We start from the raw sequence: 25,089 nt of genomic DNA, 5'->3' as shown, positions 1-25,089 counted from the left end.
GATATGTACAATTACTTTAAATTCACTTCCTTGTCCAGTCTCTAACCTGCAGACAGAGAGCGAGAGAGTGCTTTGATATAAATGGTTGGATGTTAAAAGGTCTACTGTACTTTAGCCTTAACACTCCCCTCCCAGTTCACACAGTAAGCAAGCTGGAATTTGAACCCAGGATTTTCTTATCTCTTTATTCAATCAAGCATTCATCTCTGCTGACATTAATGGATATGGTTTCAAACCCGTTTCAGTTACCTTTATCAGAGAGTATAAATTCAGGAGACAATAGGCTGGCTGTGCATTCTGAAGAGATGCAGAACCTGCTTGGGGAGGGGAGGGGGGTGTTCCTTTTAACACCAGGAGAAGATTACTGCACCTATCCTACTCACTAATCAAGTGCTGGCTGCAGGGCAATGAACCTGGGTTATTACCGGTCCAAGGTCTTTACAGAACAAAGAACAAAATCTCATAGCATCGGCATTTCAGTCACATATTAAATTTAAGAGACATTGAGAAATTGTACAAATCCAAGGTCAGTCTAAAAAAACAGCACCTTGCACGCCAGTGAGGTTTTATTGTAGAAACGTAATGTACTTTCCAAAGTCCCTTGTTATTTAAAAAAAAATAATCCATTTAAATGAGCCATTTGTTTTTAAAGCTTTTTTCTTTTAACAGATTTAAGTTTTTACTCCCCTGTCAGAGTCTGTTCTACACATTTTAAAACTAAGTGGCTTGACTTCACTGCCATCCATACTGTCCTTTTGATCACCACTACGCTTGTTCAGAATATGGCACTCGGAGCTACTGCAGTGCACAATGCTCTTGTCTTCTGTTCAGAAACCCATTGCCCTGCTTTCAGTACAATGCATCCCTGACAAAAACCACAGAACACACTTTAAAAATGACCAATCAATCATAAGGTTATTATTTTAAACTTGTCTGCATTCAAAAGTCTGTTTGGACTATATATGGTTCACTCTTACATTGAGTGTGTATTTTATTGAACAAAGTGTTAAAACGAATTGCTCTCCAAGTCACAGGACATAACCCCAATCTAGGTGCAGTAACCGCTGTACTCTTTGTAATGTGTGAAGTTTGAGGAATCTGGATTACCTGCTAACTATTAACTACATCTTTCCACACACACCAGTTTATACAAACACAGAAATGAGGTCTATTAGCTGATAATGACTGTGATTGCAACAGAAAAAAATGTCATACATGCAGTATGTATTTGTGAATGTTCCTTTGTATCACTTAATAAAACAGGACTTCTGTTTAATATTTTGTCTGGTGTCTTCTTGAGGTAACAATAGTGAAAACTGCTTGTTATTATAGTATGTAGGTGTTTAACTGTTACAACCATTTTTCATGGCGGGACTAGATTTCACAGTGAAAATCAGGGAACTGACTTTCATAGCATAATCTATGAAAATTTGTCTGGGGGGTACTATTTTCCAAGAGGGACCATTTTTCACGTGCCCATGGATTGAAAGTCAACATCCCAGGACTGTATATCGGACATGTTCAGTACTTTTGTCGTTGGTGTTACACGCTTTGTTAGTAACTGAAGACCAGGAGACGTTAACTTTACAATTCTAGGAGTGGCAGCTACTAAACAGATGCAGCACATTGAACTGTGCAGTTTGGAGCCACATGTACAGGGCTCCTCGCCCTGTTCCATACGTGTGTCTCTTGCAAGGCTAAACTGCCTGCAAATGACGGACACGAAAAATGTATGTATGCCTGGGCCCAGAGCATGTGCATAGGGCCTTGACTGAAGTCAGTTTTTGTGAATTGTGTACACTAGAGCGCTCAGTCCCACCGGTAATACTGAATCCTCCAGCACCTACTCCCCCCTGCAACCTTGCAGGCAGTGACTAGTGGGCTAGAGAGTGTGACATACTGTCTATCACCACCTCGAGGAGGCCGACGATCAGGACAAGGGGCTCCCTTCGGATGATGCTTAATCCGACATCTTGGATACGCAGCTTCCACTGTCAGAGCTTATGCCCTCAATGCAGTTCCTGCAGCGGTACACATTCCTTGGCCTGAAACAAGGGACAAGAGGCGCTCCATTTATGACGAGCAGCCCTCTATCACTCCTGCTGCCCCTCCGGTCCACCCAGATTTTCTGTTCAAGCAACAATCTACTTGGGGCTCACCCAGCTATGACAGTTTCCCGATCTGTAGACTCACTGTACAGTGTTCGAAGAGGACAAGCTGGGTCTTACCAACTTTCTGCCAGTAGAGGCCCCCATTGCTATGCTTATTCAGCCTACCAATCTGTCCTTGCTAGCCAAGGCTGTGGCGTGACCGAATAAGCAGTGCAGCGACTAGTGCATTTAACGCACGCCTGGCTAACTACAATAGCATACTTGTAGCTTACCAGGCTCAACTTATGGGGTCCCTCTCTGAGAACCATAGGCCCTCATTTCAAAAGGGTGATTGACACCCTACAAAACACCAGGGAAGCCTCTACTCGTTCCCAGTATGGGTACAAGTAGGGCATGTTTCAGACGTGGAGTTTGGCTTGTGGGATCAAACCCACTATATGTCCTTTGGCAGTTATACTGCAATTCTTACAGGACCTATTTGATGAGGGGAAATGTCCCTCTACTCTAAAGGTTTATTTGGCAGCCACTTTGGTGTGCCATATAAAAATCGATTCAGAGCTCTCCAAGAGCTCATTTCCTGGCGGGACAATTTTTGAAAGACACCTGGCGGCTTTGGCCACCGGTGAAGAATATAGTCCCTCGCTGGAGGTTAAATGTCGTGCTTAATGCGCTGACAAGACCTCCATTTGAGCCCATGCATTCAGCTGAGCTCAAATTTTTGTCTTTCAAGACAGCTTTCTTGCTTGCAATCACCTCAGCTAATCTGGTGAGTGAGATGCAATCTTTTGTCTGTTATGGAGCTAAGTCACAGGGACAGGCTCCGTCTAAACAGCGTCTATCCAAAAGTGGCACAATACACACTGTATATTAACTGGCCAATCTGGTTAATATTCCCAAGGGGACATTAGGTGCGGAGCAGCACTACGACACCCTCCCATGACAAGTGTTTTTGGTATAAAGTTTTCAGGTTCGGATGTCTTAAAGGGGAACACCCATTTTGTAATGGTTAATATTCCTATTTCAGTGAACCAGGGTTATGATAATAACCTAATGTTTTCATTATCGGTAACCCTGTCCAATATTATAAAACTACTCCCCCCCCCCCCCCCAATAAACAATATTATACAATGGCAAGAAAAATTCTTTAGCTCCGATTTGTCAGCCTTCACTCGACCCTAGACGTTACCCCAGCATAATATCACAGATCTACTACCAGAATCCTCCTCACTGAAAACCTAGACAGACATATCAATCCAGCACAACTGTCAATAACACAAAACAAATTATACAATTCCTGCAGTGAATTTTACCAAAAAGCCTTCAAAACACATGCAGCCAGGAGACCACACAGCACCTCTCAATGAGTTTTTTTTTTTTAGTTTTTTTTAAACATTTTAAAGAAATGAACTGACATGCATGTGCATACAAATAAAACACAGTGTTTCACTTGTTTGAATGTTTTACCTTTAATGTACTTGTATATCACGGTTCAAACCTTTAGAGTTCAAAATATGTATTGCTGTTTTTGTAAACATCTGAACACTCATTAATAGGACCCATTGCTATGTTCCCCCAGCTGTTCGGATGAACAGGCTTCTACTGTATGTTATTCTTAGTTCATTTTTAACTGTTGCTGAAATGATATATTGCGTTCCAGCACTTTTTTGGGGTGACTCAGATACTGGCCCTGGCACACTGTCAACATTTCAGTAACCCATTGCTTGTCAGCTGTGTGTCTTCCAACATTCACGGTTTATTTATTTATGGATATTAACACGTGCCACTGAAAATAAACCACTAGAGATTTTGCGTCTTCACAGATAGGAGAGAGAACCTCACATTCCAGTAAAGCCACAACCATGTTTAAGCAGCAACTAAGGACAAAAACAAAAATGGCTACTGTGTCTGTTGTCAATAGCCAACAAGAGAAGGCAGCCACTTGACAAACAGCATCAGCAGGCTTTGTAAAAACAAGTTCAGGCCCGATAAGCAACTGTAGCTACATTAACGAATAAAATGTCTCTCAGAGACGGAAGTGACCCTGAGAGTCGTCAAGTTGCTAATAGCAATGGTCCCCCTTGTGTGTGTTTACTCCTGTATTAGAAAGCATGGGTTTGGGAAGCATGCTGACTGGACAGGTGGAGGGACAGCCCACTTCTCATCTGACTGTAAACAAGCTCTGAACTCTGGAAACCCCTCATCCCATTTCCAATGCAAACACCAGACTCATGCTTTTAATCTTAGAGGGGCTGCAAGAAACTCATCTGTTGCAGAGAAAACCAGCCACTTACGGGGCGAGGGTGCAGGCTTAAAAACAGAAGGACCCCAAACTACTAACACTCTTAGGCCGCTACATAACAGATGATTTTTCATGCAGCAACATGACCGCACACCTACAGTGACACAGATGCAATGTGACACATTTGAAAATGGCCAGATCTATAAACTATTAAAAGTTGCTATTGACAAAACTATGATCGAGACTGGAACATATTCGTCAACATGATGTGGAAATTTATGAGGTTTCTTCTCTGAAAGTATTTCAACATATATGGCAATAAATCATACATGCCAGGCTTATCCAGTGCCTTTGAAATTGACTCCCATATATTATCTTTCAGATCTGTATCTTTATAAATTACAATGATCTTTGGCATAAAGCTCTGGGTATTTTTTCAACGTCAAGTATTATTGTTTCCTCCATCATTTTGGATTCTGCTTCACCCTGCTGGTCCACATGCATTGAAGCTGTTCTCAGATTGCTCAATCCTATTTATTTTATGTCACACCAGTGTCGCCTGTGGTATATAAGATATATATCAAGAAGTATAGGTTCTATTAATTTTGTCGCATCACTGCTGATCTTCGCTTGTCGCTTTGTGTCTGGTGTGTAGAGGCCTAGTCTTTATGCACATACATGATTAAAGGCAAAAAGATCAAAATAAAACATTTTTGGGATTTAAAAAAAAAAGGGTGCTTCTTAAATTACTGCATCACATCAAAACAAAGCAAGCCCCAGCATTTAAAGACAACAAGACTGTCTGCAGAAATAAACTAGGGAGGCAAACACACGAAAACACCACATTGCATAGAAGTGCAGCGACACAGAACCTCCCCACCGATGTGTTTCTTATTGCGCTGGTCTTGTAACTTTCTATCCAGAGGCCTCCACCACAGACAGTTATAAATAATCAGCTCTTATTTCTGTGCAGGACAAAACCTTTGACCTGCTGTCCCAGAGGGTGGTAGCGTGGCATCCAAAATAAACAGAAGGTAACAGCAACTGAAGCTGGGGTCCACTGCTAAAGTTAAGGGTAAAAAATAATGGGGTTGCTGATTCTGCCTTCCATCAAACATACTTGAGGCTTTGTGCCATGTACTACTTGTACAAGCTACACACCATGCCAGGTACCTTGAAATACGTTTGATTATGCTGAAGGACTGCTGGCACGGTGTGTCCATTTTAACTTAACATTTAGATTTCAGTTACCCTAGATGTAACAGGGCATCATCGAGTACAATAACACTAACTGTAGACATTTATTGTAATCCTGCATGGTAAGGATGACTAACAGCACATTGCATTGTCTGGACAGCCCAGTCTAACATCCCCTGGAGGCTGCTGCTTCCTCTTTTTACAAGAAAGACAAACAGCGCTTTAATAACTTGCAACTTTGCAATTACCCTAGTAGTGCACAATGAGAACGGAATTACCCTAGTAGTGCACAATGAGAACGGAATTACCCTAGTATTGCACAATGAGAACAGAATTACCCTAGTAGTGCACAATGAGAACGGAATTACCTTGCAACCGACTACTTAACAATCGAATCTGGGTCACACAATTTCAAAATAGACAAGCTGTCCTCCTGCTTGAAGGAAATGTCAGAAATCACAATCAATTTGATTTATACACTTGACTAAACCATTCACTTGCATTGACGACTAACAAATTCACAGGCCATATTTATAAAGAATACAAGATTTACTGTCATGAGTTACAGAAAGCAAATTCTTATTCGGTACTGTGCAGTGCTGGGGGCAGACTTAAGGGATATATTCTTACTGTTAGTAAAGCTTAATCTTACTGCACCAATATAAATACTGCATTGAATTTATTAAGCCTCTGAACTGAAGAAGCCCTGCACCCCCCCCCCCCCCACCTCCACCCCCCTTTTATCTTAAAACACACCTTCAGATCTCCTGTCAGGCAGCCCTTGCTTCCCCCGGGATCCTCACCCACACACAGTCACAGGGGTTCCTTCTAATATCACATTGCAATCCAAACACTTGAGTGGCAAAAGTTCACCTGAAAAGAAGAAATTCTGTTTCTTGCTGAAAATCAAATGGCAAGGCTGAAGACTGCGTCCTGAGCATTTTTATGTGATCATCTGTGGTAATAAATTGTATTGGAAAACTCCGCTGGGTTGGATTTCAGTGCCGTATCTACATGCCTGCTAAGTGCCAGTGTTAAGGATTCCTATTCTCACCAAGAAAGCAATCTTTATAATCCAAAACAAAAGCTAAATCCACAACATCAAATCCAGAGAGATCTTCGGCAGCACCGCAATAGTGTGTCTGCCAAGACCCTACGATGAACTGCTTGCATAATGACAAGCAGTCTAAAAAAGAAAAGGGTTGGATTACATGCTTAACTCTGAAGGGGCCGGCTGATGGGGAAAAAAGGTGTGAACCCAACGCAGGCACCTGGGTTCAGCTGCACACATCTCCAGTGTGAACCCAACGCAGGCACCCGGGTTCAGCTGCACACATCTCCAGTGTGAACCCAACACAGGCACCCGCGTTCAGCTGCACACATCTCCAGTGTGAACCCAACGCAGGCACCTGCGTTCAGCTGCACACATCTCCAGTGTGAACCCAACGCAGGCACCCGCGTTCAGCTGCACACATCTCCAGTGTGAACCCAACGCAGGCACCCGCGTTCAGAGAGTGCAGCTGCACACATCTCCAGTGTGAACCCAACGCAGGCACCCGCGTTCAGCTGCACACATCTCCAGTGTGAACCCAACGCAGGCACCTGCGTTCAGCTGCACACATCTCCAGTGTGAACCCAACGCAGGCACCCGCGTTCAGAGAGTGCAGCTGCACACATCTCCAGTGTGAACCCAACGCAGGCACCCGCGTTCAGCTGCACACATCTCCAGTGTGAACCCAACGCAGGCACCCGCGTTCAGAGAGTGCAGCTGCACACATCTCCAGTGTGAACCCAACGCAGGCACCCGCGTTCAGTGAGTGTAGGTTAATTCCCCTTCCCTGAAAAATGTGTCAGTGTGGTGGTGGGATCATTAAGTAATTGGTACAAGCAGATGCTCACACAGGTGTATAAAAGGGAGCTAGAGGTTCCATTCGGGGCAGCAGCCCTATTTGTCTGCAGGTATTTGGTTGCGATTTCCTTTTTGTTTTGTAAAGTGCTTGACAATTGTTTTGTTTAACTGGTTTATTTTTGTTGCCTGTTTGGGTGCATTTTTGTTTAATATATACGTGCAACAGGGGCTTTCAACGTGCAACAGGGTCCGCAAGTACCTGCCTCTGTCAAAAGTGTCTTACACCTCACACAGACAGTGCCCCTTACTGCTTCAATCAGACAGTTCAGAGCCCTTTACTGCTTCAATCAGACAGTTCAGAGCCCTTTACTGCTTCAATCAGACAGTTCAGAGCCCTTTACTGCTTCAATCAGACAGTTCAGAGCCCTTTACTGCTTCAATCAGACAGTTCAGAGCCCTTTACTGCTTCAATCAGACAGTTCAGAGCCCTTTACTGCTTCAATCAGACAGTTCAGAGCCCTTTACTGCTTCAATCAGACAGTTCAGTATCACTTACTGCTTCAATGCAGAATTGCTGTTACACACAAGTGTATCATTATGTAACAGACGATAATGATTATCGGTAATTTTTCCATGCAATAACATTATCGATGTAAAACCATTATCAATAACATCACGATAATCGATTATTATTCCAACCCAATAGTACAGTGTTGTAAATGTTTTGAAAACAAACAGTGAAGGTATTTGTAGGCTTTTTATGCCATGGCAACTCACTTATTTCAATTTAAATGTATTAATGTGCACCCTTAACACTGTTATTCATTTGGCAGGGAATGCCTTAAGCTTCCCATGCATGGCTTTTTAAACTAGTTCATGCTTATTGTTTTCACTGTGGTTACCAAGGGAAGCAGTGCAGGCAGCATGCATCAACAAGCTCCCTAAAATATTAGGCTGAAGACAGGTCTAGTGACTGTAATTCCCTAGTTAGTTAAAGGTTAACAATGGATAGGCAAGCAGGTCAGGCTATAGTACTGAAGTCACTGAGCACTGTGCAGGCTAAACAACCATTAACATTCAAGAGAAAGACAACAAGTGCAAAGAAACATATTCCTTCACCTACATAGTTTACAATGAACACATTGAAATCTTTCACCCTTTCCCATGGACAAGTTGACCAACAGTTTGTCGGGAGGCAGGGAGTAAAGAGCAGGGCTGAAGAATGTTCGCATCCACACACACAATGTGCGCCGAAGGATTTGGTAGGGCTTTATGTCGAGCAGCAGCAGCAGGGATTTGGGCCCCCCGTATGTCGTCGCCTCCCGCCCGCCCGCCTCCGCCCCCGGGGTCGCCTCCGCCCTCCACGCCATTGTGTCCAGCAGGTTATGTAAGAGCTGTGTCAAAAGATTAGGACATTCTGCTACCCTGCTAAAGTGACCTTTGACACCTGACTTCCTTGTGATTTGAGTTCCAGCCAAGTTGAATTCCACTTTAACAACAAGGGTTTCATTGCCATACTTTACAGTTAGTTCTGTATGACGTGCTAAACAAAGTTTACTGCAGTAAATACGAATGGTAATTTTGCAGTTTAGCAGTAAACTTCTTTGTTTACAAAGCTCCAAAAGGGCCAATTGAAGAATTACTAGGAATGTTCCGAGACTTAATTTTGTGGGCAGTTAAACCACTCTGCTATTCCAATCCCAGTCCTCTAGGGGATGTTTTGCATATCATTGCTTGCAGCATCCCCTGCTAGACGGGGGGGGGTTGGGTGTGCACCATGGGTTTCCGCTCCCGTATTCCAAGGGGGAACATCTTTTTTTCTGGATCAGATACCTCCGTATCCAAGGAAATCTTTTTCTGGATCAGTATAAAGAGGAGACAGAAGCTACCGTTACATCACTGACATGTTCTTTAGCAGCCCTGACAACGGACCAGCAAGCTTACAGGACTATTCTAAGGCTATCATCCCTGTCTTTATATTTAGCAGAGGCTTGTGCTCTGAATCCCGTGACGTTGGCTCTCTCTGCTCTCCTGTTACTGCGGGCACTGGAGAAGAGAGAACGCCAGACGTATCCTACTGTAACCTACTTTGCCAGTACTGTATGCAAGTATATCTGGTTTCTCGAGCAGCTAAATAAAAACCGTAAATCTGGTATAAACAGCGGTTGTTTGTGGGCATTCCAGGGCTGTAGGGAGTGCAAACTGTAATGCAATGGCCAGCAACATGTTTTATTTAGGCAAACTCACAACACTGATGTATTTGTATGGTTCATATGACATACAACAATTACAGAATCACAGGTGTCAGTGTAAATACAAAAGTACATAGCCACATAAACAGCTGGTGCCAGTGCCCAAGCATGCTGCACACACTTTATTACAGCCAGACAAATGGTTCCCAAGATATAGCCTTCATTATACAAGCTAATTAAGTGTTGCTGAACAGGGCAAATTCACAAAGAGAACGTGGAAGTACACACGTTTAAATCTTTCAAACATAGTTTAGAGTTCAGAGGCTGGAGGGGAGTCTTTACTGGCTGTAATGAGGATTTATACAAAGCAGCGAGTGCTTCGGTGGTTTAGAAGCATCAGGGAGACAAACCCACAATTTGAGATGCAAAAGTATTTTGATTTCAAATAAAAAAAAACAGCAAGTAATGCAAGTGAAAAGCAATGTTAGTTAAATACAGTCTATGGAGTTCTGGGCTCTACAATGTGAAGAGGTAGGAGTGAAAACATAAAAACCCTTGTGGCAGTCAAGCTGGGTTTATTCATTAAGCAGGAGTCCCAGATCACGCATTGTCAGCATGACTTCTACTTAACTGTAATAAACTAAAACAATGTAATACAGCATCTGAAGACACAATAAAACAAAAGCGAGCAACCAATCTCAGTCATCCTCCTACCAGCCCTCTCTCTATCTCTCTCTGACTGAAACAGTACTCAACAGCAAAGGGGCGGTACAAGGTAAAGAGGATGTTTAAACGTAATTATTCTACTTTGATTTTATACAGAAGACATGTACATTGTAACACAGCATACTGTATATGGGTTTATTACACTCGCAGCTTTGATATGCTGCAATCCTGGGGAGATCACGAGGGTGTTCTAGTGAGTCACCAGGACATGCAGTATTGCATCAGCAAAAAACTATGTACTGTAGAAAGTAATGCGCAAGACAACTTTATTTCAAACTGTGTTGCAAATACAGTATGGAATTCAAATAAGAATGAACTAAGAATTAAATGTTATGCTGGTTTACATACATTTCAACTGGGATGACTAAACTACAGAGAGAGACTGAAGCAGACCTTAGGTCAGGTAGGAGTTGGATGGCTATCCCCCTTCGCTCTCAGACACACCACTACAGTAGCTCTCAGTGCTGTTTGTGGAGACTACGTTCAAAATGTACTGCTGCATCATGCTGACAAGATAAAAGCGAACAACGGATATAACATGTTGATAGTCAGCATAATCAAAAATCTTACAGAACATTGACACTTACTGTACAAGTTAAACCAAACCACTTTGAATATAATCTAAAAATAACACTTGGGTTTTGGTTGGTTACCTGGTTGAAACCAGGATCACCCAGCTGCAGCAGTGTTCCAGTTAACCATAATGGGACAAGCTGTTAGATGATGAAAAATAGCTGGAACATGTTACACACTGTTTAAAAAAATAAGCATATAATAGAAATAAACAAAAGAAAAAAAAACAGGATTTGAATTTGATGGAGCAACTGTAAAACTGCATGTATTTTGTTAGAGAAACAGTAAAAAAATGCAGAGAAACTTGACAGGTTTATACACATTTTACATTTAAGTCATTTAAAAAATCTGAAGGTCAGCAGTTACAAAACTGAAGGAACATCAAGAAAAATTGGAATTCCACAAAGCAGCAGTAATAATTGGCAATGATTTTGTATCTGTGATGCAGCAAACTAAAACACCTGAACATCAGGAGTTGAATTCAGCTTGCAGGGCTGGCGTTACACTCACTGGGGCCCAAGGCAGAAACTAACGAGGGGGCCACCACGTTCTGCCCACATATTGGATTATTGCAACGTTTCGGTTTCATCAATTCCATAATGGTCACATTGCCCAGTACGGGTACCCGTCTAAGTGTGTTTAGTTCTCAATGTGCCAAGTTTAAAATCAGCAACTTCAACTGTTCCACAGAAGAAGATTTTGAAAGTTTGTTTTTTCAAAAATGTGTCAGGCAGCCATCTTGTTTAACACAAGTTTCCTAAAAGTCAGTTGTATTGATGAAGCTTGTGAAGTTTCGAGTTAGTCAAGAAAACCGTTTGTCAACTGAGGCAGTATTAAAATTTGAGACGTAATCATACACCTGGCGGTCATCTTGTTTTATAAAACATAACCTTTTTGACATATTTGTATTCCATTGTTACTGGGACAATAACTACCATGTTTGGAGTTTGTTGGTGAAACAGTGTTCAAATAGCAGCAGTTTGCTGTTAAGGGCGCGTTTCGATAAGATTTGTGGCAGCCATTTTGACATTAAAATTTATCACAGAAACTTCTGCTTTGCAAACTTGATGCAGGTTTGGATGCTGACGATATATGCCAAGTTCCAAGTTTCAATCACTTCACCGGTTCCTAAGAAGATTTTGAAAGGTTTTATCGAAAAATGCGTCACGGCGCCAATTGCAAGGACGCTGCAGCAAAAGCTTTTCAGCATAAGACAGCCAGTGTATCCAGCTTGTTACCTGCCAAGCCAGAACCTGATCAGTCACACAGCCAGCAGCAGTTTAAAGTTTTGGGAAGAAAAAAAAATAAAAAGATTATTTAAAAAAAAAAAAATCTTAACATTAACAATAGGCTTCCCAGCTTTTGGCTTGGAAGCATAATAAAGCATAAAAAGGACTTTTACACAAGAATAAAAAAAAAAAAAAAAAACACATTTCTTAAAGAGCATGAAACATGACAAACTCACAGAAATCAATTAGAAGTTAGACCTTCCTTGCTTTAGAGGAGACAAAGTCTTCAATTATTTTAGAGAAGTCCAACTTGCTACAGATTTCGTGTTCAGATGAACTATCAGCCTGACCATTCAGTCGATCTTGTGACATTGTTGAACGTAATAGTGATTGACTAACTTTAAACCAGAGATGCTTCTCTCTCCTGAGGCCACGGTTACAGGTACAGTCAAAAAGGAGACGCAATGCTTACGTTTTGGTACAGATCCAACAATTTTTCAGCGTAGCAGTTTAACACCTCCAGAGGTGAATTAGACACAGCCCAGTTGGCAAGGCATTTACAGCTGAACATATCGAGATTCAAGTCATCAGCCTCAATATTAGCAGTTTTGTTTAACTTAACCCTACTAATCTATATATATATCTATATTTAATATATATATATATGGGCATATATATATATATTGATAGCGCCATTTATTTTTATTATTTTGTCCCAATTTAGGAGTATGCAGTTATTATTTATGCTCTGCTCACCGCTACCACCCCTGCTCTGACTCGGGAGCGGTGAAGATGAACACACGCTGTCCTCCGAAGCATGTGCCGTCAGCCGCCCGCCGGCGATTCTTTACACACTGCGGATTCACCATGCAGCCAGCTCAGAGCTACAGCGTCGGAAGATAACGCAGCTCCCGGGCAGCTAACAGGCATGTCCACAGGCGCCCTGCCAGACTACAGGAGTCGCTGGTGCACGGTGAGCTGAGGACACCCTGGTTAACCTAAGCCCTCCTACACCGGGCGCTCGGCCAATTGTGCATGCCCCCTGTGAACTCCTGCCCACAGCCGGCAATGGAATAGCCTGGGAATCGCCGGTTCGAGTCCAGGCTATAGCGTTGTAATAAAAAAAAAGTGTGTTCTAGAAAGTTCTAGAAATGCGTTCGAGTTCATCTTTGCCCTTGCCCTATAATAACCCCATATCTTATATAACTTGTTTTTGTCACGTTTATATAACTTGTTTTGGTTAGAATGTTCTAGGGAAAGGAATGGTCTATTCAGAGGGCCGAGCCTCGAGGGAGTGATCTGGCCAATTACTCTCTCGCATGCAAAAGCCTAACTTGGTAAGTTATAAAGGACGGGGTTCTCCCCTGCTCTGATGAGAGTCAGCCGTGAGGATTAGCGCACAGTCCTGCTCAGTAATTTCTTGGAGACAGCTGCTTTCTCTTACCAGGGTCGAAGGGCTCTCCCGATCCGCTTGGAAGGGTAAGAATTAGTTCAGTTGCGTCTCATGGATTGTATTGATCTGTGGTTAATATAATCTTTGTATGTAACCTTGTTGGGTTGTGTCCCGTTAGGGATATCGTTATTCGCAGTATAGCATCTGTGTATGTAACTGCGTGTGTGTGTGTGTGTGTGTGTGTGTGTGAAATAATAAAGGACCTTTTAAAATTACTCTGTGAAGTAATTGTCTTATTTACTTCCACATCAACTTCCTTTTAAATTTAAAGTAATTAAATTTCACACAACAAGCGTGCATCCTGCACTCAACGCGGAGCACCTTTACTGGATACACCAGTCAGGAGCCCCCTAACCTGCCAATAATTTTAACAGAAAGTAAAGTACTTGCCTCAGTGATCATCTAATTATACTGCGCTCTCTCTCTCCAATCCAACCAATCGGCCGCGCGATTCACTCTTTCAAAATGCAGGCGTAACATATCGAATAAACATGAGAAAGCTGCCATTCAGTAAGCAAATTAATTTACAAATAAAATGCGATATGAATTTGTTCAGCAATACAGTTTTTTATTATTTTTTAGACTTTAGTGTGATTTGTTTCCACTTTCAGAGATTAAAATGACTGAAATACTTGCATTACATTTATCCAGTGGCGCTGTAGATATAATGTAACTTAGCTTTGCGGGGCCCTGTGTGGCGAGGGGCCCTGGGAAACTGCCCTGCTTGCTACCCCCTAACGCCAGCCCTGGTAGAGTGAGTGGAAAGAGAGGAAAAAAAAAAAACAGGCAGAAGCTACTTTTATATTTGAATAACTCCAAGTATTCCTTAATATAGTTATATTATTACTATGTTACTTAATTTACTAGCAAAATGTGTTCCAAACTGCACTGAAAGGTACATTTCCTTAAAATATGTTATAAATTTGTTGAGGTGAGGTCGGGTCACAGGGAACCTTGTGTATATCTTAAATTTCATGAACCAGGCAAGCTACAAGACTAGATTGGCCCCTCTTAAATCACCAATTGATTAAGGACAAGTAGATTTTTCTAGCATGTTGTCCCTTGGACATAAGTGTTTTTCAAAGCTTGCACACCTTTAGAATGAGTTCTTTTTGGTGTGTGTTATTTAATACAAGATATAATTGTAACACAATGTTACAGTGCCCATGGTTGTACTGAGCTCAAATCAATCAATCCATCAATGTATTTTTATATAGCACCTTTCATGGCACACCATCCCAAAGAGATATACAAAACAAGCAAAAAAATTAAAACATAAATAAATTACAACAACAATTAAAATACTAACAGTAACACTTAAACTAGCATGGGTTGACACACAATGCAGACATCCGAGCAGGATTCAGTATCAGAATTCTACAAGCTATATAAGGAGGGGTTCATTTGGGTCCTGGATCACAGATCCGGTACTAGTTTGTCTAGACAGGTGGGAATTACGGTTAGGAAATGATGAACTGTATGAAAATAATAATAGAAAAATGTGTTGTTGCCAAAAAATAACGCTATATACATAACATGTAAGAAAAGCCATGTTCCTGTTCTGTGAATTGAATGAAAATGCTGTACAGCCAGTTTCGCCTTTTATGAATGGCTTTTAGAATAAACAGATTGCATTACAGTATACTGGACCTACTCCAGCTGCCTAAGTGGGACAACAGGAAGCAGGTATGATCTTTAAAAGCAAGTCGATCGAAGACAATGCAGCTCTGATTATGAGCATTCCTCATGAATGACATGTGAAATACCACTTCGTAGGGGTGAGACGATCCACCAAGGTCACGAAACGTATCACGATACTTAAGAAAAACTAATCTCTGCTGGACGGACTTGAAACGATTTCAGATCTATACTCAGATTCAGCTGAAAATCAATTCCATGTATTTACCACTAAGTAGTTTACACTTATTTGAGTTTAAAAGACAAAGCAGTATGTCAGCTAGAGGTGCTGGGATATCAGATTGAACTCAATTAACCAAATCTCCTTCCCACATTTCTGAGAGAGGAAAAAAATACTAAGCAATGTGTCCGATAACTATTAAAAAGTACAAACTTTGTTCATGTGTTTCTTTAGAAAAATATAAATAGTTTTTCAGAATTAAAATTAATGTCTATTCAATAACAATTTAAACTATAACTAGATAGATTATTATAAGACTTGTATTATTATTATTATTTACATACATTTGATCAGTAAGTATTTGTATTTTTGAAGTTAAGGTTCAGTATATTTTATTCTTTTTAATCTTTTCAAATAAGACAGAATAACTAGCACAGAGATCAGAGAAACACTGGCAAACTTAGACCACAACATGGTCTCATTTGAAGTGCTTTTTAAAACCCCAAAACTACTGATTAAAGCTCAGGCTTACAATTTTAGAAAGACAAAACTATAAACGTATGCAACAGAGACTAACAAAAGTAGATTGGAGTAAAACAAAGAAAACACCCACAGAAAAAGGATGGCTGTTTTTTTTTAAATGTACTACTAGAGGCACAATTACACCCAAATCTTAAAAAAAAAAAAAAAAAAAAAAAAAACACCACCAAAATGGTTTAATAGATCAATTAAAAACAATATTCAGAGAAATAAAAGGCACTTTACAAAGCGTTTAAAAGGGGACCAAGAACAAAAATAAAATAAACAAATCCCCTAGGTCAGATGAGATCCTCCCAATAGTACTCAAAGAAATGAAAGAAGTTATTTACAAGCCACTAATCATGTAACAGTCTCTTGAGACAGGGGTTGTACCGGCAGACTGGAGAATTACAAACGTAATACCGATCCACAAAAAGGGAAACAAAACCGAACCAGGTAACTACAGACCAACAAGCCTGACTTCTATTATATGTAAACTTATGGAATCTAAGATCCGAAATGAAAAATTATCTATATGGTAACACTATCCTGGGAGACGGTCAGCATGGTTTTAGGAAAGGGAGACGTGTCTAACTAACCTGCTTGATGATGCAACACTGACAGTGGATAACTGCATAGCATATGACATGGTTTATTTAGAGTCCCAGAAAGCTTTTGACAAAGACCTGCATAAAAGATTAATTCCCAAACTGAACACAGCAGGGATTCAAGGAAATGCATGGAAATGGATTAGGGAGTGGTTAACATGTAGAAAACAGAAAGTACTGATTAGAGGAGAAACCTCAGAATGGAGTGTGGTAACCAGTGGAGTACCACAGGGATCAGTATTAGGTCCTCTGCTATTCCTAATCTACGTTAATGATTTAGATTCTGGTATAGTGATCAAACTTGTTAAATTCGCAGAAGACACAAAAATAGGAGGAGTGGCAAACACTGTTGCAGCAGCAAAGGTCATTCAAAATGATCTAGACAAGATTCAGAACTGGGCAGACACATGGCAAATGACATTTAATAGAGAAAAGCGTAAGGTACTGCACGCAGGAAATAAAATATGCATTATAAATATCATAGATACTGAAATTGAATAAGGAATCTATGAAAAGACCTAAGAGTTTATGTTGACTCAGAAATATCTTCATCTAGAATGTGGGGAAGCTATAAAAAAGACCAACAAGATGCTTGGATATATACTGAAAAGTGTTGAATTTAAATCAAGGGAAGTAATGTTAAAACTGTACAATGCATTAGTAAGACCTCATCTAGAATACTGTGTTCAGTTCTGGTCACCTCGCTACAAAAGGATATTGCTGCTCTAGAAAGAGTGCAAAGAAGAGCAACCAGAATTATTCCGGGTTTAAAACAGCATGACACATGAAGACAGGCTTAATGAATTGAATCTATTAAATCTTTTTCAAAGAAGACTACGCTGTGATCTGATCTGTGATCGGAGCAGGGTAAATACTTTAACTCCATGCTCACATCTTAAAACAGACCCCCTGGCTTATGGATTTGTTTTAAGGAACAGCAGCAGCTTTATAATAATCACAAGACCATGTATTTTGTTTCCTGCACGGGTTTTCAGCAGTAGACTGTACATGTTTAGCTGAGCTAGCATGAGAGCCTTTAATAAACTTAGCTGATCTGTGTTTTTTTTCTTAAGCCACTGCAGAATAGAAACATAAATAAGCACTTCTGTATTTATAATTGTTAGGGTGGTTACCAGCAATCAGGGGTGTTTAGCAACTTTAATCTGACAAACCCTGAGTAAAACTGCACCTGCATAGCAATCACAGGGAAACGAATGAAAGACAGAAAAGAAATTATACCTCAATCACAGTGCGTACTGAAGCGTGAGAGACCAGATCTCCTTTCACATCTATTGTATACTGTGCTTCTCTAATAAATTATCATTGAAGCAAAGGGTTCTTTGGTTTCATGGTATTAAAAGGATATGTTGTGCATTAAGCAGCGCTTGTTAATTAACCCAACATCACTTCTTATAGGCCGCTCAGGATCTTTCAGCCAATCAGAGCGCACTTTTCACCTGTATTCCACGATACATCAAAGAGAAACCCTATTGACAACGTCAGCTTGCTGTATTTTCCATATAAACATGGTTTACGTCACTTGCTGTAACAAAATAAGTAGAAAAATCATACGAGGCACCTTTTCGAATTTCATTCAATTGCAAAGCCAATTGAAAACAGTGACATAACAAATCGGCCGAGCACCGCACACACTTCTCAGTATATTCTTAATCAACATTTTGGTTCACCCCTTTTATCAATAAAATTGACAATGGACTAAATACAAGGTTGGTAATGATTAGAAAACAAACATAAATGGATACTTACCATGAATATTAATAACAAAGCTGTATGTAACAGTTACAGGACTGTATGTGTTAACCGCACTCACAGCCTATACTCAGACCTCTGCGTTCAGCCTTGGTCCGTTCACTTCTACTCATGCCAATATTACCCACATACAGAGGTTCGCCGTCCTTTTAACCCTATATTATCACTTACATTGATTTACATTAGAGACACATATTAACCATGTAATGTCCAAGCATTTTTTTAAATGAGAAAAGCTACTTTATGTAACTCGATTCCTTTTCTTACACAACCCCCCCCCCCCAGCAACACAATGTACTGCATAAGAACATTTCTGACTTGTGAGGCTGGATTATAATAATAATAATAAGGTTGGCTAAGCATTGTATCAAATGGGATAGAGAAAGGCGCATTTCAGAAAAGACTGCTGTGGACTATCAATATTTTCAACTTTCTCTTTCAAGGTCTAGATGAATTTCTCCTACAGAAATAATCTGTGGGTATGGTAGATCTACAAAAAACAAAACTAAAGGGTAAATAACCTTGGAGCAAAATAAAATACAAACTCACAAAAAAACAGCTGGAATACAGACAAGAACAGCAGATAAGGACTCTCAACAACAACTGAGAATCCTTCACGGGCGCAGATGTATGTGGTCATGTAACATGACATGTGATCCACTCCACTGATAAAAGCTGTGTGAGAGTTCTGTGGAACTGTTCCAGCAGAAGGACCCCAGGCTACTCACACCCCTCAACGCAATGACTGCATCCCGCCCATCCCTCAACGCAGTGACCGCATCCCGCGCATCCCTCAACGCAGTGACTGCATCCCGCGCATCCCTCAACGCAGTGACTGCATCCCGCGCATCCCTCAACGCAGTGACTGCATCCCGCGCATCCCTCAACGCAGTGACTGCATCCCGCGCATCCCTCAACGCAGTGACTGCATCCCGCGCATCCCTCAACGCAGTGACTGCATCCCGCGCATCCCTCAACGCAGTGACTGCATCCCGCGCATCCCTCAACGCAGTGACTGCATCCCGCGCATCCCTCAACGCAGTGACTGCATTGCCGGTGTGTCTGGGATGGAAACGTTTACCGGAAAGCACAACTCCTGCAGACGGGTGCAACTTGCTGTGACATGTATACCACAGTGGTTCAAAAACCGCTCGAGTGAAGTACGTGAATTAAATCCTGGAAATATTAATAACTTACTCCAATTTGTTTTTCTAGGTGTTACCAAATCATTACGTCTCCTGTTTTCATGGTTTTCCTTGAAAAAACACTAAAAGTATCAAATGGATTCATTTACAGCACCCTTGGTTGTAAGTATCTATTTGGTGTGCATACTGTTTATTTTGTACAGCAAGTAAAGTGACATGGAAAAAACAAGTACTGCCGGAAGACTTTCCGAAGCAAATGACCAGGTCTGTGTTTGACAGAAGGATGAGAATTGAAGTAGCCTGCTGGCTGGGACATACTGTACAGAATTTGCTGTACAGGCAAATACAATAAATCAAACCCACTCTACTGCCAAGAAAGGTGTTTCTGCATATTGTTTTGTATGGGAATTTAAACCTTGGAGATCTACCGTCCGCCCGCCCTCACCCCCCCCCCCCCACAAAATAACCTATTGATAACTTTATAATATACTTCTTTATAATAAAAAAAAACAAAAACAAAAAAAAACAAAAACACTCAATTGAATGCACTGAATAAATGCAGCTAATCAATTTTCCTCCATCTGAAGGTCACAACCACCCACCCCCCACCCCCCACAAACCCTAAAGCTCTGGTCTGACTCACCGGCAGTCCTTCGGAGACTCATTATGCAGCAATATTGTAGCTCCTAGTCGACATTGCACATTCTCAGCTTTAAATGCTGCAATGCAGTTTGTGGTAAACAAAGTGGGTCTGGCACCTTCAGAGCTCACCAAATGTTTGCACTTAACATGTTTTTCAAGGGGCACTGCTAGAGCCAATCTAGAACTTGGGCATATGCAGACAACATACACCCAGGGCACCCTCAATTAATCAATCAATCAAGCCTTTATTTTATATAGCGCCTTTCATAGTGGACCACTATCACAAAGTTCTTCACAAGATACAGTAAAAAAATAATGCATAACACAGTAAATACAATGCTCTGATGTGAAAATTCCAAAGCATTCTGGATGCATATGTCATACAGAATCATAAGATGCACGGAAAGATCAGGAGTAGCACAGATACAACAGCTAATAACAGTTATCAGGCTTAAAGAGCATAGAAAGCAAGAGAAAACAAGTGGGTCTTGAGATTTTTGATTTAAAGTGAGTGACGGTGGGATCATCATGCACCAAAGCTGGGCGAGAGTTCCAAAGAGTTGGAGCCACAAAGCTAAACGAGTGTTCTCAAAGTGTGGTGCACTTCTGCTTGGGGATAACAAGCAGGCCAGAGTTGGAGGACCTCAGCTTGCGGGCCGGGACATAACAGTCAGCAGGTTGATGAGGTACTCGGGACCTATGTGATGAAGGGCACTGTAGGTGAGCAGGAGAGTTATGAAAATAATCCTGAACTTTACAGATAGCCAGTGCAGCTGGTCAAGAAGGGGTGGATATGTTTCGAAGGTGGTAGAAGGAAAATTTGACCACAGACGAGGTGGGCATCAAAGGAGAGCTTGCTGTCCAGAAGTACACCAAGGCTTCCTACTGTGGGGGAAGGCAGCTATAGGCAGTTTCTGAGGTACAGGGCAGCTATATTGAGATTCTGAAGTTGAGTTTTAGATCCTACTAGTGTCGAGTTGAAGAAAATTGGCAGACATGCAGGCCTTGATGTCTTGAATGAAGGCCAAGAGCCAGACCATGGCAGAGGGACATTCAGGGTCGAGTTTTAAGCAGAGCTGGGTGTTATCAGCATAGGAGTGAAACATGAGGCTATGTTGACGGATGAGGTGACCCAAAGGAAGCATGTAGATGTTGGAGAAGAGGCCCAAGAAAAGACCCTTGAGGGACACCACAAGTGACTGGGTTTGCAACACCACTGCATCCAGCATAGAAAACAGACTGCATGCGTCCAGATAGGCAAGACATCCAGGAGAGACAGGTTCCAGAGATCCCAGCTCACTTCTGAAGGCGGTCAAGAAGAATGCTATGCAAAGGAGGATTTTCTGACTACCAGTGTAACTCGGGCAAGCTTGGTCAGCAGAAACCGAGGCTAAATCCAGGGAAAGGTTGAGAGTGTGCACCGTGGAAACAGCAAGATCAGCAGCACAGAGATGGAGGGTCCAAGGGGCACATGGCAGTAGTTGATTTTCACAGTATACCAGAGACATCAGTAATGGAGAGAGGAGAGGAGGACAGAGCAGGAAGGGTAACCAGAGGAAAGTCAAGGTGGTCAAGTAGAAAACTGGGTTTGTGGCAGGACAGCATAGAATAGATGTTGTCAATTTTTTACCGAGGAGAAATCATGACAGGTAAGAGAGGAGGATGAACAGGAGATGGATCTATTGGTGGCTGGATGTAGGATTTGGTCAATGGTCTTAAAGAGTTATGATTTCAGAGAAGTACTTCACCCTGGCAGCAGCGAGTGCATGCCTGTAGGTACCGAGATGGTCGGTCCAGATCTCTCTGTGAACCATTAGTCCAGATGACCTTCGCAGGAGGCAGACTTAAGCAAACGAAGTTTGAGATGGGCAGCTGCAATCTTTCTAGACCATTCTGGTTGTAAGCGGGGCAACGGTGTTGATGATTTGAGGAAGGGTGGCATTGTAGAGTGTCACCGCATTGTCAACCAAAGACGGGATAGCACTAGTTAGAGGAGATGAAGAGATACAATCTGAGAATTTCAAAGGACTTAGCAGATTCTTGGGACAGAAGGAAATAACAGTATCAGTAAAGGAAGAAGGAGCAGGAAGATTAATATTAGCGGCGATTAAGAAATGGTCAGAGAGAGAGAGATCAAGACCCCTGGTGATAAGCAGATCTATGGTGTTTCCTCGGGTATGAGTGGGGACACTGACAGATTGAGAGAGCCCAAGACAGTCCAGGACCATGTTGAAGTCAGTCATTAGGGGGGGAAGAAGTCACCAAGGAGTAGGATTTTGTCAGTAGACGTGCAGATGAGGGAAAGGAATTCCGAAAACTATAATAAAAGCAGAGTTATTCTTTGGTGGACAGTAGATAACAGCAAAGGTGAGGGACATGGGAGAGGGTAGCTTGATGGAGAGATGCTCAAATGAAGAAAAGGCTGACAAAGAAAGAACTGAGGAAGCGAGCACAGAATTAGCAATAACAGCAGTGCCCCTGCCTTGGCCAGTGAGAAATGAGGCCTCTAGTATCCACTGGGAGAGATTTGGAAAAGATTCTTGGTCTACCTGTCTTCACTGACTGCCACAGCTCAGACTGCCCTTGTGCTAAGAGAATGCTTGCCAATTTATACTGTCCTGCAGGACTACAGCTGGTCCAGTTTACACGCTATTAAAATTCACTTCAATCTACCTCAGCCTACCTAAACACTTAGTTACATCAGAAAACTAGCATTTAAAATGTACTTACTATAAATTTACTTACTTCACTATTTGGTTTCGTCCTGTCTAACTGCAAACAGCATCAGAGTCCACCCTGCCAGTCTCCTGGTTACAGTCATAGCTGCCTCCCAGAGACAGCAGTATGGTGTGGGCCTGTGCTCAGCTCTTAAAGCTCTCCAAAGTCTGCCCCCTGATAGAGAGCAACTTGTGCGTGGTTTGAAAGGAACTAAAGGCAGACGGGTGCCAACAGGTACATAGGCCAGCCGCACTGCTTTAATAAAGGGACAGCCAATAGGCTAGCAGCAAATTAAATTGTACTAGAGTATCACATCGCTCTCAAATATCTGTGCATGTACTGTAATCCCCCTTATCCTCCAGTCCCTGCTAACCAGAACTGCACTGTCATTTTCTCTATAGGTATGGTAGATGCCGTCTAGAGAGTCTAAAGCAAACGGGACAAACATCCAGCACCTGAAAATACAGTTCTCTTAACAACTTAACCTTGAGTGTTCATTACCTGCTAGATATAAGTGTGTAGTTGTGGAAGGGTAAATCACGTTTGACCAGTGCCACTGAATAAGCTGCATTACCTGCTAGATATAAGTGTGTAGTTGTGGAAGGGTAAATCACGTTTGACCAGTGCCACTGAATAAGCTGCAGTTTGCGCTTTATTTTATTTTTTGTATTATTAATATTATTCCACCACATTTTGAAATGTCTGCAAAAGCAACACTGTTGCATGAAAACTCACAAAACTTGACACGATAGTTGAGGCCAGTGGGAAGTTGTGCCAGCATGAAAATGAAGGTCATAGGTCACATGGTTTGGTGGCCATATTGGATTTTTCAAGAATTATGGACAATTAAAAAAAAATCTTCTCTGAAAGCGCTTACGGTAGAGATGTGAAAGTTGGGGCTCAGATTACCCTTACACCCTACATTTAGATTTGTTCAAGACAAGTCGATTAGTCACAAGATTCGGCAGCCATATTGGATTATATTCTAACGTCTTTTCTGAAACTGTTATACTGATTGAAGCAAAACTTTGCATACATAGCCTTGGCAAGGCTGTCTATCAAGTTTGTTCAAGGCAGTCACTACATAAAAATCAATCAATTTAACTATTAAAAAATTATCTTGATCTTGAACATTGACCTCTCCTTAAGAGACTGCAAATGGTTACTATGGAACACAGATAGGAACCCATATATGTGCTATTCAAAAACCGCATGTTCTATCCAAAAATGACCTTGCACCTCTCCTTAAGGTCAAATGCAAAACCAGCTTATAACTGCTTAGAGAGAGTGCAGATAGTATCAAGGTTACTATGGAAAAGATAGGAACCCATATATGCTTTATCCAAAAATCACCTTGATCATGACCTTTGACCTCTCCTTAAGGTTAAATGTAAAACTAGCTGATAGCTCTGTGTTTACAGAGTGTAGATAGGGTCACGGTTACTATAGAACACAGATTGTAACTCATATTTGCTCTACTCAAAAAATGCCTTGATCATAACCTCTGACCTCTCATTAAGGTCAAATGCAAAACTGGCTTATAACTGCTTACAGAGTGCAGATAGGGTCATGAAGACTAAGGCAATGTGTTCCAGTGGTTAAACCAGGGCTTATAACCAGAAAGTCACTGGTTCAAATCCCACCGCTGCCACTGACTGACTCACTGTGTGACCCTGAGCAGGTCACTTAACCTCCTTCTGACAATGCTTATAATGCACAGCTCACAGCCTACCTCTGTAAAATGCTTTGTGATGGTGGTCCACTATGAAAGGCACTATATAAAAATAAAGATATAATAATAATAATAATAATAATAATAATAATAATAATATCGGAAACCATATGGGCTCTAAACAGTTTTGTGAATTGAAGTGAAACTTTGCATACTTAACATCAGGGCTTTAAGTTTGTTAAAAGTAAAGTTGCTGCATCAAAAAACATGGAGGCCACGAGCAAATCTAATTTCAGCATATATTGTACTATTAATATATGGTAGAATACAGTTCAAAGACTAGTAGAGGCTAATGGGGTACTATGCCACATGTGAAATCCCGTCACAGGTCACATGGTCTGTCGCTTGGACCCCAGTCAGAGATGCTTGGAACTATATTTTTATTTAAAATAGCACTGTACATCTGAGATTCCTGAACTATTGGCAAAGTCAGATTAAAAGAACCCCCAACCACTGTACTGTATGCTGCTGCGACGCTGCACATAACTGGTTTGATGAAACCACTCAGAAAACTTGCGCTGCAGGCTA

General features: G+C 41.5%; 1 protein-coding gene across 2 annotated transcripts in view; it reads right to left on the bottom strand.

Moving 5' to 3' along the window:
• LOC121315171 (solute carrier family 45 member 4-like) overlaps positions 1-25,089 on the bottom strand; it is a 60,178-nt gene that overhangs the window by 28,413 nt on the left and 6,676 nt on the right. The window contains exon 1 of one of the 2 annotated variants that reach the window (XM_041249176.1): positions 6,304-6,692. The exons of the other annotated variant lie outside the window; for it this stretch is intronic. The gene's annotated coding sequence lies outside the window, so the exon portion shown is untranslated. Of the gene's footprint in view, positions 1-6,303; positions 6,693-25,089 lie in introns of those variants that run through there. 2 annotated transcript variants of the gene reach the window in all.

Source organism: Polyodon spathula, chromosome 4, assembly GCF_017654505.1.
Source record: "Polyodon spathula isolate WHYD16114869_AA chromosome 4, ASM1765450v1, whole genome shotgun sequence".
Taxonomy (NCBI): domain Eukaryota; kingdom Metazoa; phylum Chordata; class Actinopteri; order Acipenseriformes; family Polyodontidae; genus Polyodon; species Polyodon spathula.
Note: the sequence above shows the minus strand (reverse complement) of the source record. Positions and strands in the feature narration are given on the sequence as shown.